At 54.0% G+C, this 18,598-nt stretch overlaps 1 pseudogene across 1 annotated transcript; it reads left to right on the top strand.

Moving 5' to 3' along the window:
* The first annotated feature begins 8,121 nt into the window (after window positions 1-8,121).
* Window positions 8,122-9,050, top strand: LOC309685246 (olfactory receptor 14J1-like; annotated as a pseudogene). The gene has a single exon. The product of its transcript is annotated as an olfactory receptor 14J1-like (transcript).
* Window positions 9,051-18,598: the final 9,548 nt, after the last annotated feature.

Here is an 18,598-nt window from a genome sequence, read left to right as displayed (position 1 = left end):
AGGTGCTGCTGAGTTGGTGTGCTGCCCAAGAGGTCCTCTGAACAGTGGCATGAGGTGGAGCTCACCCGTGGTGCACTCTCTTGAGAGCAGAAGCACCATGCCCTGACCTGCTCATCCCTACCTTACTGTGCTGGGGGGCACTCCTTCCACCCACAGCTTCTGCCCACAGCGCCGTGGGAGCTCCCCGGGCAGGCGGAGAGCTGACCCTGGCAGGCGGCAGAGTCGCTGCCCCGGCACACAGCCCCCGGGCTGCAGGAACCCTGCTGGAAAGGACAGCCCTGCCCACCCCTGCCTGCACACCTGTCTTCAAACCCCAGAGCCATCCCTGGGAGAAGGCAGCTGACCTTCACTGTCCCTTTGAAGGTGCAGCAGGGCATCCCTGCTCTGAAGCACAACATCCTTCTCCACACCAGACAAGCCAGGAGAGCTGTCCCGACAGCTCCTATCAGCCATGGCATGTGCCAGGTCCAGGAGACACTGCCAGGAACTCATCCGCATTACCCCACAGCCAGAGACTTACCGTGTGAAAGGCTGTGAAGATCTCTCTCCCAGAGAGCTCTCAGCTATAGGAAAGACGCCCCAGACTGCCCTTATCTCTCTCTCCCTTCTCTTGTCTGCCCTCGCTGCCTGCAGGCAGTGCCCTCAGCCCTGCGGCGTTGTGCAGAGGAGCTGCTCCTGGGCAGAGCTGTCTCTCTGCAGTGCTGCCCGCTTGCCAGGAGCTCCCTCCGTCCCAGCAGCCCGGCCCAGCTCAGCAGCAGAGGACCAGCCCACGGTGGCACCGTCTCTGTCCCCTCTGGGCTCCCTCAGAGATGTCCCTGGGGCTCCAGGGGAACCTGCTGGGAAACCAGCTGAAGTCATGTTCTCTCCCTCAGCTGGGCAGAGACACTTCTTTCCAGCAGTGTCATTTCCCCTGTCAGAGACAGAGTTAGGTCCAAGAATCTCTTCTTCTTGTCCCACTAGGTGACAGCACACCCAGGCAGTGAAAGGCAGGAATTTCATGTTCCTCCTATACCCATGCAAAGCACCGGTGACACAGATGTAGGAAGACAGTTGTAGGAAGCTGATGGAGCAATTCAGAGGGACAGGGCAGCATCTGGGGTCATCATTTTGGAGGCTGCTGGGGCATGCCTTTGGCCAGCTGAAGTGTCAGTAGATGCCCACCTTTAGGACATGAAGCCTGATCCTGCTCATGATGTCCAGGGCAGCCTATAAAGGTATTCCTCTGAGCCAATGGAGCCATTGCCATCAGGGGAGCTGAGTCTCTCTCTCCCATCTCCACCAGCTATCTTTAGCAGACCTCCTTTGGCACCCATGGCCAGTTTCTCACAGACACCCCTACAGTGCCTTACCTCCTTCAGGGCAGCTGCTCCATTGGAAGGTGACCTACACCCTGTGGTGCTACGGGAGGTGCCAGGGCTCTCCAGCACAGCCGCAGGCAGCCAGCAGGGACAGCACAAGACCTGCAGGAACACGATCACCATTCAGAGCAGCCGTGTAACACACCCCAAGAGAACCTCAGGGACATTCAGTGCTTTTGTTGAGGCAGCTGCAGTGAGGCACTGTCCCATCTCCATCCAGTAGATGTAGGCAGTGCTTCTCCCACAGCCTTTAGTCACTCCTTTGATGATGCAATCAAGGAATAGAGAAATGATTTTCCCAGTGTTGTTGGATCACGGGATGTACATCGCCAAGGACATTTTCAAAAGAACCTTCTCCTTCCTGGAGATCAGCTTCCCCTGCACCACAGGCCCTGCAGGGCTGCAGAGACGTCCCAGACAGCAAAGCCCTCTCCTGCCACGGCTGCACAGCCCAGCCCTGCGTCTCTCTGGTCCCGAGGGTTTGCTCTCCTTCGGGTCACCTCATTTCCGCTTTCCATTGCCATCTGCCACCCACCCCTGCATGCTCTGAAGAGAACCTTTGCCTTGCATGGGACCTTGGGCACTTGGTACTGACTTTCTTTGTTACACATCTGAGCTTGGTCCTGGTGCATTGGCTGAGGTCCAGCATATCTGCTCTGATTTATTAATTAGGCAGGACTTGATAGGATGAGGGGGAATGGCTTCACACTGGAAGAAGGTAGATTTAGATTAGTTTTTAGGGAGAAATTTTTCACTTTGAGAGTGGTAAGGCACTGGAACAGGTTGCCCAGAGAAGGTGTAGGAGGTCCTGCCAGCACATCCACCAGCTCCTTCAATACTCTGGGATGAATCCCATCAGGCCCCATGGACTTGTGAACATTCAGCTGATACGGCTGTTCTCTGACGGTTTCTGTCCCACAAATGGAAAGTCTTTGTTTGCACACTCGTGGCCCTCTGACTCAGGGGACCGGGCAGCCCAAGCTCTAGATGGATGATTAACAAGTGAGGCAAAAAAAAGCATTGCACACCGCTGCTTTTTCTTCATCCCTATTAGTCAGATCACCATCTTCAACAACTATCGGTCCAATGTTTTCTTTAGACCCCCTCTTACTATTAACGTACTTAAAAAAGCACTTCTTGTTTTATAGAATGGTTTAGGTTGGAAGGGACCTTGAAGATCATCAAGTTTCAACCCCCCTGCCATAGGCAGGGACACCTCCCACTAGACCAATTTGCTCAAAGCCCCATCCAGCCTGGCCTTAAACACCTCCAGGGATGGGGCCTCAACAACTTCTCTGGGCAACCTCTGCCAGTGCCTTACCACCCTTAAAGTGAAAAATTCCTTCCTAATATTTAATCTAAATCCACCCTCTTCCAGTTGAAAGCCATTCCCCCTCATCCTATCACTACATGCCGTAGTATAAAGTCCTTCCTCAGCTCCCCTGTAGGCACTCTTTAGGTACTAGAAGGGGCTATAAGGTCTCCCCAGAGACTTCTTTCCTCCAGGCTGAACAACCCCAACTCTCTTAGCCTGTCCTCATAGGAGAGCTGCTCCAGACCACTGATCATCTTCAGGGCCTCCTCTGGACCTGGTGGTCCATCTGTTGAATCCATGTGTCTCCAGTTTAGAGACCAGGATATTGTGTGGGACAGTGTCAAACACTTTGCACAAGTCCAGGTAGATGACATCAGTTGCTCTTCCCTTGTCCACTGCCGCTGTAACCCTTTCGTAGAAGGCCACCAAATTTGTCAGGAATGACTTGCCCTTGGTGAAGCCATGTTGGCTGTCACCAATCACCTCTTTATTTTCCATCTGCCTTAGCAGAGTTTCCAGGAGGATCTGCTCCATGATCTTGCCAGGCACAGAGGTGAGACTGACTGGCCTGTAGTTCCCTGGGTTTTCATTTTTTTCCTTTCTGAAAATAGGGGTTATTTTTTCCCATTTTTCAAGTCAGCGGGAACCTCACCAGATTGCCACGACTTCTCAAATATGAGGGACAGTGGCTTAGCAACTTCATCTGTCAGTTCCCTCAGGACCCGTGGATGTGTCTGATCAGGTCCCATGGACTTGTGCACCTTCAGGTTCCTCAGGTGGTCTCGTACTTGATCTTCACCTACAGTGGGCAGTTCTTCATTTTCCAGCTCCTTGCCTTTGCCTTATGCATCATGGGCAGTGTGGCTGCAGTCTTTGCCAGTGAAGACTGAGGCAAGAAAGTCATTGAGGACCTCAGCTTTGTCTCTGTCCCGGGTGACCAGTTCTTGTGTTTCCTTCCAGAGAGGGCCCACATCTTCCCTAGTCTTTCTTTTCTCGCTGACATACTTAAAGAAGGGTTTTTGTTTGTCTTGTTGTCCCTGGCTAGATTTACCTCTATCTGGGCTTTAGCTTGCCTAACCTGATCCTGGGCTGCTCGAACATTTTCTCTGTATTCCTCCCAGGCTTCCCGCCTCTGTTTCCACCCCCTATAGGCCTCCTTCTTACTTGTGAGCATGTCCAGGAGCTCCTTGTTCATCCATGCAGGCCTCCTGGCTTTTCTGCTTGCCTTCTTCTTTGTAGGGATGCATCACTCCTGAGCTTGGAGGAGGTGAGCCCTGTAATCCTGACCCATAGGCTCTCCATCAGCTCTTTGTGTCTCAAGGCTGTCCGGGGGGGAGGGGGGGGGTGTCACACGCTCACTCGGAATGGGGATGGCTTTCCTGTAGAGGGCCAGCGCTGCTCCTGCCCAATGCATGTAGCTGTGTGTGAGAGCCTTGGCCCCTCACCTAACTCCACAGGCCTTTATTTGTCCTTCAAGGGAATAACTGCCCCAAATTGGATGAGACAATGTGAGAATGGTCTTGACACATCCATCATTATGGCCACTGGAGATCTAGTAAACCTGGCTGAGGAAAAGACAGAGGGAACCTGAGCTCTCTGGTTCTGTCCTCCTAAAAGTGGGTGAATGGTGGCATTTCGTTTGGCTGAAGATTCCCCACCAGCCTCCAAGACGATGCCCCCAGATGCTGCCCTGTCTCTCAGTGTTGCTGCACTGGAGCTTACAGCCAGCTCCAGGTATCTTGGACTACCCCTGGAATTTCAGGTGTCCCCAGGTCTGTGCATATGACCATGTCCGTCCTGGCCGCCATCTCCACTAATTAGCATGGGAGCTGAGCCAAGGAGCTCCCATGCAGGTGTCTATTGTGGGGCCCCCTGTCATGAGGCCAGAGGATTCCCACCTCCTGTGGGCCTTCTGCCTCCACAAACCACCTTGATCCCACCCTTTCCCTTCCTTTATTCCTTTCCTAGCCATCCCACGGTAAGTCTTGCACAAGCCCTAGGAACCTAAAAGATCATTTACTCCAACCCCTTCATGCCATGGACAGGGACATCTTTCACTAGTTCAGGTTGCTTGGAGTTCCTGACCTTGGACACTTCCAGGAATGGGGCATCGACAATTTCTCTGGGACACCTGTCCCAGTGGCTTGCCACCCTCATCATAAACTATTTCTTCTTTATAGCCAATGTAAATCTACCTTCTTTCAGCTGAAAGCCATTGCCCCTCGTCCTGCTGCTACAGGTCTTGGTAAAAAGTCACGCTCCGTCTTTCTTGGTCTATGACCACTATGTTTTCATCTGCAAACCTTGTGGAGAGTGCCCCGAGATCGCCCAAGATGGGGTTTGGAGGCCTCAAGCACATTACCAGTATGTAGAGGCTGCAGGCTGTGGGCTCACTGGTGTGGAGACTGAGGACAGGACAGGAGAAGCCTGAGAGTGCTTGCAGGATGGTTTCAGAGCTGGTGGAGCTTTTCTTCCTGGTGCAAAACAGCATGAGAAAGAAATAATGTCACAAAGTCCAGATTGGACAAGAGGAGGAAGACATTTCCTTCCAAGGGCAGTGTTGTGCTGTAACACGTCACCCAGAAGGAGTCTGGATGAGCCCAGGGCATTGTGTTTCAAGGAAGAGCCCGGGAGGACAAAGAGAGCAGTCAAGGAAGGCGACAGCAAGGTGGGGCAGTCGGGGGGATGGCTACAGCCTGCAGGGAAAGAGGCACCGGTAAGGCGACACTGTAGGACAGCCTGTGGTGGAGATGACAGGGGGATGTGGCAAAGCTGGAAGCCCCCTGACAGAGCCAACCTCTTCACATCTCTGGTCATGGCTGCTGTCTCTGCCACTCATGCCCATGGGACCCATCAACACTACAAGCAACTTTCGACTTTGCCTCTGACTTGGAGTCCTTGAGAGGTTTCTGCAGGTTCCTCTCAGGTCTGAGGTTGATGGAGTCAGCACCAAACCCACCAGAGGGGTCATTAAAGTGCTGTGGGCTGGTGCTGTGCTGCTGAGCTGCGCCGGGCTCCTGGGACGGAGGAAGCTCCCGACAAGTGGGCAGAGCCTGCAGAGAGACAGGTCTGCGCAGGAGCAGCTCCTCTGCTCAGCGCAGCAGGGCTGAGGGCAGTGCCAGGGGACCTCAAGGAGACGAGCGAGGCAGAGAGAGAGCTTCACGGTGGTCAGGACTGGGAGGAGGACTGGAGGAGAAATCTTTGCGGCGCTGCACAGGGTGAGTCTGTGGGAGCAGGGCAATGCCGGTGGAGTTGCTGGAGGCATCTCCTAACGCTGGAATAACCCACAGCTTGTGGGGTCTGTACGGTGGGGAGAAGGGGGGGGAGCTCTTGTTGGGAAATGTGAATATGTGTGAATGGGGGTGTGCAGGCAGGGGTGGGCAGGGCTGTCCTTTCCAGCAGGGTCCCTGCACCCCGGGGGCTTTGTGCTGGGGCAGGGACTCTGCCGCCTGCCAGGGTCCGCTCTCCGCCTGCCCGGGGAGCTCCCACGGAGCTTCTGTGGGGAGAAGCTCTCTGCTCTCACCCTCTCCTGCTGTTGAGAGGGTGCTGTGTGTGTCAGGGCTCCTCTCAGTTCTACATAACCCCCAGAATATTTCTAAGGGGATGTCTCAAGGAGAAGATCAAAGCAGAGATCAGTATAAGGATAAGGAGCTTTCCTGAGTCTGTCTTTTTATTTTCTGATTGTGGGAAACAGTAGCGGGGGATCAGGAGGAAAGGGTAACTTGAAAAGGAGCTTTCAAGTTTTAACAAGTTACTGAGACTCCTGAACTGCCACTCTGTGTGATCGGTCGGTCTGCCAGGAGCCTGGTAAAATGCCTTCAGCAAATCCTCTCCCTATGGGCAGTGCCAGCATCACCTCTGCTGGACCCATCAGGGTTCTTCTGCCCTTTTTCCACCCGCAAACAGGAAGATGCTCATGAAAACAGCCGTGTTTCTGTAGGGGAATGGTAACTGCACAGAGATTGGGTTGGAGTCTGTGAGTGCTGACAGGGAAAAGGCCTGGCACAGGGAGACAACTCCCAGAAGAAAAATCTCCAGGCAGCAGGGATGTTATCAGGAATGGGAGGAAATTGAAGCCAGAAACACTGTGGGAGGGAGAATTCAGAAAGCTCCATGTGGTCCCCTCCAATGCAGAGCCCTTTCACTGAGGAAGGCCTCTTGTCTCCTCTGCACTCAGCAAAGCCTCTGTCATCAGGGCTCTGGGGTCCAAGGCAGGAACCTCTGTGAAGCCACAGCTCCAGAACAGCCACGGTACATCTCTCTAACTGTGTGCCCCTTTCCCCCTGCAGAGCACAGGGGCTGAGGGCGACTGCCCGGCAATGCTGGTGTCTGGGCGGTGGCGTGCCCGGCTGGGTGAGGGTGAGCTGTCCTGAGCGCCCGGCTGCCTCTCCCCGGCCTCCTGCAGCCAGACCCTCACTGCATTTCTCCTGGTTCCTCCACTTGTCTGTTATTGCTATTGTTACCTTGTTCTGGCTGCCAGGCTCTCTGGGGAGGTGCAGTTTTAGCCACAGAGTTACACAGTAATCTTGTGGGTCCTCTCATGCAGGTGTGTCTGTGGGAAGAAGTGTCCCAGCTTTCCTCGCGCCTTTGGAGCACTGGTCAATGCAGTCTGTGGGGCTGGGATATGAGCTGACGCTTACCGAGATACCATCATTAGGACACTTGGCTTTGTACTCCAAGTGTCCTTCCAGGTTGTCCTTCCATAGCAGCTTTCTTTTATGTTAATACCCCATGGCAGAGGAAAAGCCTCTATGACAGAGGAGATGATGTTGGCTGGGTGAAATAAGGCATGAGTGTCCTGGGCTAGAAGTGGGGTGCTGAGACCTTGAGATGAGACATTCAGCTGTCTGCTCTGGATCCTTTTGCCCTCAGCAAAGTCTGGTGGTTTTTCAAGGGAACGTGGGAGTGTGGTCACCCTCCATCTCAGAAAGGTGCAAGCATGGAAAAACCAGCAACAAGATGGAGGGACAGACCAGCCCTCCTCACTCTGCACAAAGCCACCGGCAATTCTCTTGCCTCGCTGCACTCGCTCTGTTCTTCTGGAGTGCAGCAGAAACTATGATGATTTCTGCCATCCAAGAATACTCTCCACGGGAGATGGGGGGGTGGGGAACTTTAAAAAAAAAAAAAAGTAGAACTCTTAAATTACCTATACCGTTCCTGTTCCTCACCAGGGCTGTTCCCTGCCCCTACCACCTTCTGCAGAGCGGGGTAAACTTATCAGGAGCCCATGGGCAGATGCCCTAGTCTTCATCTCCCACTGGGCCAACACCAAAAAGGGCTCCAGCAGCAGAGCTGAAGGAAGGTCTCCTCGTAAAAGAAAAGGGTGTCTGTGTGTGACAGGGGGAGGGTCTGTGGGAAATGGCTTTGATTTTGCTCAGAGAAGTCTCCCCTGACTTGTCGCTGTTATTTCCTCCCTGGAATGTCCCCCATGTCCAGAGGCAGCAAATGTCCAGCAGCAGCTCCATCACCCACTTCCTCCTCCTGGCATTCGCAGACACACGGGAGCTGCAGCTCTTGACCTTCTGGCTCTTCCTGGGCATCTACCTGGCTGCCCTCCTGGGAAATGGCCTCATCATCACCGCCATCGCCTGCGACCACCGCCTCCACACCCCCATGTACTTCTTCCTCCTCAACCTCTCTGTTTTTGACCTGGGCTCCATCTCCACCACTCTCACCAAAGCCATGGCCAATTGTCAGAGGGACACTCGGACAATCTCATTCTCAGGATGTGCTGCACAGGTGTTTTTTTTCTCTTTTTCTGTGCTACAGCAGAGTTTTCCCTTCTCACTGTCACGTCCTACGACCGCTACGTTGCCATCTGCCACCCCCTGCACTACGGGACCCTCCTGGGCAGCAGAGCGTGTGTCCGCATGGCAGCAGCTGTCTGGGGCAGTGGGTTTCTCAATGCTGTGCTGCACACGGCCAATACATTTTCACTGCCCCTCTGCCAGGGCAATGCCCTGGACCAGTTCTTCTGTGAAATCCCCCACATCCTCAAGCTCTCCTGCTCAGATGCCCACCTCACAGAAGCTGACCTTCTAGTGGTTACTGCCTTTTTAGCGTTTGTTTGCTTTGTTTTCATTGTGCTGTCCTATGTGCAGATCTTGAGGGCGGTGCTGAGGATCCCCTCGGAGCAGGGGCGGCACAAAGCCTTTTCCACGTGCCTCGCTCACCTGGCCGTGGTCTCCCTATTTGTCAGCACTGGCATATTTGCCTGCCTAAAGCCCCCTTCTGTGTCCTCCCCAGTTCTAGATCTGGTGGTGGCAGTGCTGTACTCAATCGTTCCTCCAGCAGTGAACCCCCTCATCTACAGCATGAGGAACCAGGACATCATGGATGCCCTGAAGAAACTGATTCTAGCAGTATACTTCAGCAGCAATGAGTTGCCCACCTCTCTTCACCAGTGACTTTATATGTATCTCAGGCATTTTTTTCTTGTGGTCATTGTATCAGTTATAAACCTGTCTGTACACAAATAGTTGCTTTTGTCCCACTTCTTCAGAGGATGAACCCAGCCTGTCTTACCCAGAGACCTGTAATTGAGTCTATCACCACAGTGATAGTGGCTTCCTTTGTGGCATCTCTGCAATAAAAGGGGATTTCACCAGTACCGTGTGTGAAGCTTTGGCTTTTTTTCCCAGAAGTGGAGTGCAGAATACACTCAGGGAGCTGCAGGCTAAAAGGCCTTGGTGATGTGCTTGGGTGCTGAATGGCCTTGCGGGATGAGAGCATGGGGTGTCGTATATGGGAATGAGGACAGGACTGAGCCTTGACCTGTGAGTTCCCAGTGCCGCCGGAGATCCTGAACGGTCAAGAGGCACCTGCTTGGGACTGTCTCACATGTGGAAGGGCTACTAACAGACTCCTGTCCTTCAGGGAAGTATCAGGAGCCACCAGGAGAGCACAAGAAGTCTCCAGAGACACCATGTGCCTTCTGTTGGGTGCACAGTGGATGGAGTTTCACAATAAGGTAAAAGCAAAGGAAGGACAGACCAGTAAGGTCTAATGAGGGCTCTGCAATGTCAGGATAAGCAGCGGGGACACAGCAGGCATGAGGGAGACTGGGGAGTGATTCACCGCCTGCTGGCCCTCCTGTCACCCCCCGGGCTGTCACCCCCGCTCTCCCCTCCTCTCCGCAGCCAGCCAAGGCCACACAGCCTGGGGCAGATGCAGCGGGCTTTGCCCTGGGGCGCCCGGCTGCCCACAACGCGGGGCCAGCCAAGGCAGGGGACATCTTGGGGACGCTGAGTGGACCTTGGGGCAGGGACAGAGAGTTCAGCCAAAGAGACCAACGGCCACCTATGGTTATTGCCATAGACCAATGCACTTCCCAACGGTGGCACACCCACAGTCGCTTGAACTCTGCAGAGGAGGATGAAGGAAGCAGGAATGAACCGTTAGCGTGAGGAGGTTCCCCAGGACCGCATTTATTGCTCTCTCAATCACCACAGCTGCTGCTGCAACAGCCCTAGCGCATGAAATCCTGCCTTGAATGACGAGGTCTGGCTCTGCTGACTAATATGCTACAGCTTGCAGACGCTTCTGGGCACACTACTGATCTCTCAGCCTTCCTTCCTAGGAAAGATGCTGCAGCCCCTTAAATCAGCTTTGGGGCCCTTTGCTGGAATTCCTTTAGGAGGTCAAGAGCTTCCTCGCCCTGGGGAGCCCAGCACTGGACACAGCACTGCAGATGTGGCCTCACCAGTGCTGAGGAGAAGAGAAGGATCACCTCCCTCCAGCTGGAGACAACGCTTTTCCTAATGCAGCCCAGGAAGCTGTCGGCCTTTGCCGCAGCGGTGCATTGATTTTGGATGCTTGTGCAATGCCTCACACAACTGTGGCCTGGGCACTCACAGGAAATAGATACCTGATCATTTCCTTATAGTCAGTGTCAGTGTGTGTGCCTTCGGAAACCATGCAAGTGCCGACAAGCAGTCGGATTTGGGTGAGTTACGTGTACGTAGAGTGAACATGAACTACAAATTCACACCCGTGCGAAGGCAGGATTTCAAAAGTTTCAAGCAAAGTCTTAACTGTCACCAATGCTGAGTTTATTTTTTTTAAACTAAGAATAACCTAGAGCTTCATTTCTAGTTTCAGTTTTCCTTAAAACCCATAAATCTCTCCTTCCTTTTCTCTCTTACTTATCTTCTGGGAAGAGAGTGATGATAAAATTGGGGTGGATGCAGTTACAGGGACACGGACAGTGGTGCCACTGTAGGTGCCTGGGACCCTCTGCCCAGGCTCCAGCTGCAGCTTCCCAGGGGCTCTGGTCTCCAGCAGCTCCTCGGGGACAGCGGCCAGGCCCAGGCACGTGCTTCAGAGTCAGTATTCTCCCGTAAGATCCATATGAAGAGTTTTCAAGATGTGCAAGAGGAGAGCTATGGACCTTCCCCTCTCTTTGCATTGTCAGGACTCTCTCTCTCAGGCTCTGCATTTAATCTCCCTCACCTTTCACGCATTTCCACCTCTCCGAACTAAACTGACCATGTCTGAAGGCACCTTTCCAGCAGCGCATCTGCACAGAAGCACTTGCGATTGCTCCCTAGGTTTCCCTTCCCTTTCCTCTTACACCACTCAGACACCTCTCCACAATCCCGGTGCTGCTTTGACCTTCAGGCAGTTAAAAGCTCGCCAATCTTTCAGTAGTCTCTTGAATTCTCTGTTTAGAAAACTCTTTAGTTGTGCGTATCTTTCCATTTGTTTTCTGGCAGAAACATTTCTTCCACGGTTATGCCTTGTGGGAGTTAAAGCTCATTGGTGGCCGCTTGTACGTGGCATACAGTTGAGGAGCGTGTTTTGGTTTAAGGGTAAATCTTATCAGTTTCATTCTGTTCGTTCAGAACTCGGAAGAATCCCTCTTTGCCTTTGTGCCGCCCGGTCTCTAAGGAAAGCAGTGGGCGCTGGTGCAAAGGAGCTGTGACCTCCAGCTGCAGAGTGCGGTGGAGAAGGGTGATGGGAGGCAGAGGGAGGCGAGTCCCAGGTGGCTGAGGAGAGACATGGTGGGGTTGGGGAGGTGTGGAGCCAGGGTGTCCCTGCTGTGTCAGACCTCCGGGGACAGCTTCTCTGACCAGTCCCACCTCGGGGGGCGGAGCCTCGTAAGCACAGACCCCGCCCCCTCTGCCCTTCCCCCCCCCAATCATGGTACTTCCACTGGGGGAGGGACCAAGTGTGGCCCCGCCCCCTTCTCCTCCTCCCCCCCTCCCCCATTCGGGTGGGGGTCATGGGGTGGGGTATGGGATTGGGGGGGTGGGGGGTAATTTTTGGAGGTGTATTTGGGTGGGGGATGGGTTTGGGGGTGGGGGATGTACTTGCGGGGGGGTCACGGGTTTCCCTCCACGGGATTTTTTTTTGCCCTGTTCCAAGACCCCTCCCCCTGCGCCCATCCTGGGCAGTCTGGAACGGCCAAATCCGTGTCCCGGGGGAGGAGAGGGGAGAGGGGGGGAAGGGCGGGGAGGGGGGAATGTGGGGCTGCTGAGGGGACGGGGGGAGGAAATAGTAAAATAAAGTAAAATAAATAGAATAGGATAGAATAAAATGAAGTATAATAGAAAAAAGTTAAAGTAAAATAAAGAATAAAATAACGTAAAATAAAATAACAAAGAAAAATAAAATACCATAAAATACGGTAAAAAAAATACAATAAAGAAAATAAAATAAAGAACAATAATGAATATAATAAAATAAAATAAAATAAAGAAAAACAATTAATATAATAAAGAAAAAGAAAAAAATAAGTAAAATAAAATAAAGTAATGTAAAATAAAATTATACAAGAAAATAAGGTAAAAGAAAATAAAGTACAAGAAAATAAAGGAGAATAAAGTAAAATAATATAAAGTAAAAGAAAATAAAGTCAAATGTAAAATCAAATATAAAGTAAAATAAAGTGATAAAATAAAATAAAATAAAGAAAAATAAAATGAATAGAGCAAAATAAAATAACATAAAATAAAATACCATAAATTAAAAAACAAAATAAACAAAAGAGATAAAATAATACAATAGGATGAGATACAATAACGCAGGAGCACCCGCCCCACTCGTGGCAATACTTTTATTCTCGGCCACTGCAGTGATTGGGGGGTTTGACAGGATGGACCTTCCAAGGTCCCCTCCCACCCAAACCAGTCTTTGGGTCCATGACTGGAAGTGTCTGAGGTCAGGTTGGATGGGGCTGCAACCAACCCCGTCTACTGGATCCCAAACCACCCAGAAATCCAATCCAAACTGTTCTTTGGGTCCGGTTGGAGGTGTTCAAGGTCAGGTTGGATGGGGCTGGGACCAACCTGGTCTACTGGAAGGTGTCCCAGCCGATGATGGGGAGGTTGGACTGGATGGACCTTCAAAGGTCCCCTTCAACACAAACCGTTCTGTGGGTCTATGACTGGAAGTGTCCAACGTAAGGCTGGATGAGACTGGGACCAACCTTCTCTACTGGTTCCCAAACCTTCCAGCCCAAAAATCCAACTCAACCAACCCAAACCTTCTATGAGTCTGATTGGAGGGGTTCAAGGTCAGATTGGACAGGGCTGGGACCAACCTGGTCTGTTGGAACCCAAACCACCCAAAAATCCAACTCAACCAATGCAAACCATTCTGTGGGTCTGAGTGGATGTATCCAAGGTCCGGTTGGATGGGGCGTTGAGTAACCTGCTCTACTGGAATATGCCCCTGCCGAAGACAGGGGAGGTTGGACGAGATGGACCTTCAAATGTCTCCTCCAAGCCAAACCAATCTGTGTGTCCATGACTGGAAGGTCCGAGGTCAGGTTGGACGGGGCTTGGAGCATCCTGAGCTGCTTGAAGCTCTCCCTGCTAATGGCCACCCCACCAGAGGTTGGCGGTTGCCGTGTCACCACGGTCAGTCAATCAGCGATGAACATGTCACCCTGATGTCACAAGAGGTGCGTGGCACACCCACTCAGGGGGTATAAAAGGGCCCACCGGGTGGTGGGTCCCACACTTTGGAGGAACGTCCATAAGATGACCTCCAACATGGCTGTCGCCACCAAGAACCGACCTGCCAGCGTGAGGCGGACCAAGATGGACTTCTGGGATGGGATGGAGCACACCTTCGCTATGTCCAGCGTCACCGCTGAAGGTACGGCCAACCGCAGCCACCTCTCCGGCAGCCAAGACTCAAGGGCTTGTCACCATTTCGGAGCCAGCCATGACACTTGGCGTCTGCCACCGCGTCGCGGCTCAAGGGGGAGATGTTTGGGGTGGACCTGAGAGCTGGTGGAGATGGGGCCTGACCTGGTTCTTCTTTGTTTTTTCAGAGCGAACGGCCGTCTGGGATGCAGTGGCTGGCTACATTCAAGACCAACTCCTGCTCCACAAGGTGGTGCAACACCCGCGTCCTCCTCATGCACCATGAGGGGTGGTGGGATCCCCCTGGGGCGTGGCCTGCTCTCACCCTTCAACTCCTCAGAAAACAGGAATCTCACCCCAAAAGTCCCCACTGATGGCCAAACGGGGCCTGTGCAATGTTGGTGTCACTTCTGGTAGGGCTGATCCAGGTCGCTGGAGACCTCCCCGGGATGGCCTCGTCCTGGTTCTGCCCAAACTCCAGTGCTGGTTTTTTCTCCTGAGGAGGGGAAGGACTCAACATCTCCTCCCCAAAGTTCTCCCCACCGCCCAGCTCGTGCCTCCAAACGGTGGGAGAGGGCAGGATCCAGCCTCAAGCACCATCCCTGGATGGGGGAGGTCACCTCCAGATCTTCCCTCTAGCCAGTCCTCACCCTCCCACCCTTCTCGTCCACTTGCAGGGCGTCCGAATTCCCACCCTTGGCTCCTTCGGTACTGTCCTCGAACGCGTCCAGGTCGGAGATGAAACCGTGACTATCCAGAAGCCGGTGTTCCACCTGGCCAGGAACCTTGCTGTTGTCCACAACCTGATGGACAACAAGGACTACCTGCCCGGTAAGATGGCTGACTGCACGGTCATCTTCTCTGAAGCAACTCCAAAGTCCAATAATTGAGTGGTTTTGAGTTTTTTTGGGGCAATGCAATGATTGTGACACACAAGCTGTAGGACACGGGCCACCGGGAGAGTGTCTCCATCCTTCTCCTGTGGTTCTTCCAGGCAACAAGGAGCTGGAGCCCCTCAAGTACTCCAAGGTGGCCGTGGCAGCCGCCGTGTCCCGGCAGAAAGTGGTGGACTGCATCCAAGGCACCACGACCCTCCTCTCGCACTGCCTGGGGAAGGGGGAGAATGTGGCCCTCATCCTGAGGGAGGTGGGGGTGCTCCTCATCGAAGGCACGAAAGTGCACGTGAAATTCTACCGCAGCTTCCTGGAGAGGCTGTCTGGGAAGGAGAACTTGGAGAAGGTTGTCTTCAAGGTAAGCATTTTGGTTTCTCTGTGGTGCGTGCGGTCCCACGGCAGTGTTCTGGCACTGCTTGTGTGGGGTCCCTCAGGACACGTTCAGCCACTCGGTCCAGGTGAGAGTTACGGTCCTGCCAACACTTGCTGCCTCAAGCTCCTCCGACACTTGAGTGCCTCAGCCATGTGGGGGATGTCCCACCGTTTTTGGCCTCTTCCAATGTGGGGTGCTTTAACCACGTGGAGGGATGTCCTGCCATCTTTGGCCTCCTCCAACACTGAGACCCTCAACCACATTGAGGATGTCCTGCTGTCTTTGGCATCCTCCAGTGTGCAGTGCTTCAACCACGTTGAGGATGTCCTGAATCTTTGTGTTCCTCCATTGCAGGTCCCCCATCTGCTGGACATGATTGTGTCCCCAGTGGTACCCGTGGCCTCACTGAGCTTCTCCGGCCGTGTCATCCTCTTTCCCAAGTGAGTACGTTGGCGGCTGTAGCCGCTCTTTGATGCCAACGCCCAAGGTAGCATCTCTTCCTTGTGCCGCTGCGGGTGTCCTGGGGACACCAGGCGGCGACTCTTGATGATGTCCCCAGGCCGCAGTCACTCCCATAAGGCAGCTCTGAGGGGAAAGACAGAGGAATTTGGATGACATTTCTTCCCGTGGTGGCCTGGACTTCTTCGCTGGGCGACTCCATTTCCCAGGCCCGTCCTTGGGGATGGGATGTGGTAGACTTGGGAAGTCAATGGCCTTCATGGCAATGCCAAACTCTGCCTGCGGGCAAGTGGCCGCAGCAAGTGGCAAGTGCTGGTGGTGCCATGGGTCATATGGGTGTCTTCTCCTTCTTTCCAGGTTTGTGATGGAGTGTGTGCCCAAACACCCACCCAGGGCTCTCCTCAAGACCTCGAGACAAGTCCCTGGTGAGGATGTGCAGATGAGAAAAGACAGTTTGCCAGCTCTCCAGCAAGGTGGGAAAGGTAAAGCAGCTCCCAGCTCTTCTCCATGGGACGGGCAGCCAACTTCTGCCATGTTGTGGGGAAATGGCCGACGCTGAGCGCCAAAAGGCTCCGACTTGTCCCAAAGCTTCAGGCCAACTCCTGAGGGCCTTTTGTCCTAACGATTTGTTGGTGTCACCAAAAGAGAGCCCCGGGGTGGGATGTGCCCAAGGGTACAGTGGGAGGATGGTGGGCCAAGGCCTTCTCCTCCCCCTCTTCCCCTCAGAAATGACACCTGTCCCCTCCCCGGCACCACCCGGCTCCTCCTTCCTGACCATCATGATGATGATGAAGTCGGAAAACCACATTGGAAATGGTGCTGGTGTTGGGGAGGACACGATGGGGCTGCTAGAGGAGCAGAATGTCCAACCCTCAGACATTTTGGGAAGAGGCCTGAGCACTCCCTGCGTGTCCCTGGGTGGTCTGGCAGCGTCACAGCGACGCTCTTCTGAGGAGGTGTCTTCTTTCTGGTTCCAGTGGGGTTTCCCGGTTTTCCCTTTCCTGCTGCTCCGAGCCCGACTCAAAGCAAAACACCGCAGTTTGGGGAAATCTTGGAGCTGCAGAAGAAGAGGACAAGGTCTCTGGCCAGGTGAGGCTGAAGGCTCAGGGTGGGCGGCCACACGGGGCCATTTTACCCGGAGAGGTGGGAGACGCTCCATCCCTGGAGACATTCCAGGCCAGGTTGGATGGGGCTTTGAGCAACCTCATCTGGTTGAAGACCTCCCTGCTCATGGCAGGGGTGTTGGACTAGATGGACCTTCAAAGGTCCCTTCCCACCCAAACCATTCCATCAGCCTGACTGGAGGTGTTCAAGGTCAGGTTGGATGGGGCTGGAACCAACCTGGTCTACTGGAAGGTGGCCCTGCCGATGACAGCGGGGGGTGTTGGACTAGATGAACCTCTAAATGTCCCTTCCAACCCAAACCATTCCATGATTTTCTGACCCAGCAAGAGCCCGTTCCCCAGCCCTGAACGCTCCTTGGTCATCACCACCCAAGAGTGGTGAAGGCAGCACCTGGAGGGGTGGGATGTGGCTGCTGGGAACACCCCCATTTCACAGGGCTGGATCTTCTCCAGCTCTTCAGGAGAGCCCCAGCGTGGTCTAGGGACAATGGGACAGCTGTGTGTCAGATGAGGGTCCCGGCACAGGGGGTTTCCTCAGCCAACCTGCTGCTGGCTACATGAGGAGGCACGTGGCTCATGGGGAGGGGCAGAAAGCAGCCCCAAACCCATTGTGTCCTCAGGTAGACCTCTCCCTTTGTGTCCTTCCAGGCGGCGGTTGGTGGTCCCAAGGGTCTCCTCCGACACAAACCAACCCATGACCAGCCAACCCAAGGGCAAAGCAATGCCCAAAAGAAAACATAGACGCAGAGCCAAGAGATGGCAGCCAACCCTCAGTCCTATAGAGGAGGAAGAGGAGGAGAAGGAGGAAGAGAAGGAGGAAGAGAAGGAGGAGAAAGAGGAAGAGAAGAAGAACGAGTAGGAGAAGGAGGAGAAAGAGGAAGAGAAGGAGGAAGAGAAGGAGAAGGAGGAAGAGAAGGAGTAGTGGAGAAAATCCTCACCGAACGCACAGTGCTGAAGGCGGTGAAGGCCGAGTCCTCCCATCCTCACGAAGCCTCGGCCTTCATAACGTCTGTAATAGCCGTATTATCGGCAACGAGTTCTGAGGTCAGCCTGCTCAAGGAGCCTGCCTATGGGGCCCTCCAACGGCCACCACCGAGCCGAGGCAGCAAAACCAGCAAAGCTGTCCCTCCATGGAGAGTTCAGAGAAGACTTTAAAGGACAGTCCTGTGAAGAGTCCCTGGAAGGATCCCCTGAAGAGTCCTCCAGAGAGTTCCCTGCTGAGAACCCTCTGTCACCCGCTGCCAAGAACCCTGGCCAGACCCCCGGCTGTCCCCCAGCATCGGCCACCCCGCATGGCCCAACTGTTGGAGGAGCTGCTGAGGAGGCAGTCCCAGGAGGTTTTGACCCGCTCGCTGCTGCCACCAGCCGTTGTCTCCTGCCAGGCTGTGCCTAGATCGGGAGAGGCGGGTGGCAAGCAGGCCAAGCGCCCCGCGCCACACGGCACCCCCAGGACGCAAGAGACCTCCCCGTGGGACAACATCCCACCCAAGAAGAGGAAGATGGTGGTGTGCTAGGTGGAAAAACACTCCAAACCCCTGTGGGAGGGAACGCCGGAGCGGGACGGTGCCGCAGTGGGCAGCAGCAGGCAGCACATGGGCAGCAACAAGCGGAGGGCATCTGATGGCAACACTATGGCCACCAAGCGACGCAGAAACCTGGTGGATGCTGGGGGGCAAAGTGCCCCACGCTCCCCCAGCCTCTCTTCATGGGCTGATAGAGAAGGCGTGGAGCACGCATCCCCACCGCATGCGACCCGCACCCACCCACTCCAGCCCCAGCCCCACTCTCCCACATCTCTCTCTCTTTCTTAATTCATTAAAGGTTTGATGTTTGGTTCACAGTGCGTCTGCCTGCGGTCATTCCTGCAGTGGGAGGCGCGGGGGTTAACGCAGCCCGTGCCGCATGTGTACATCTGACCCTCCACCTCTTCACCCCTGTGTATGAGGAATCCCCCAAGGTTGTGGATGGAGACTGTCCTGG

The sequence above is a fragment of the Vanellus vanellus genome, assembly GCF_965231255.1.
Source record: "Vanellus vanellus genome assembly, contig: HAP1_SCAFFOLD_36, whole genome shotgun sequence".
Lineage (NCBI taxonomy): Eukaryota > Metazoa > Chordata > Aves > Charadriiformes > Charadriidae > Vanellus > Vanellus vanellus.
Note: the sequence above shows the minus strand (reverse complement) of the source record. Positions and strands in the feature narration are given on the sequence as shown.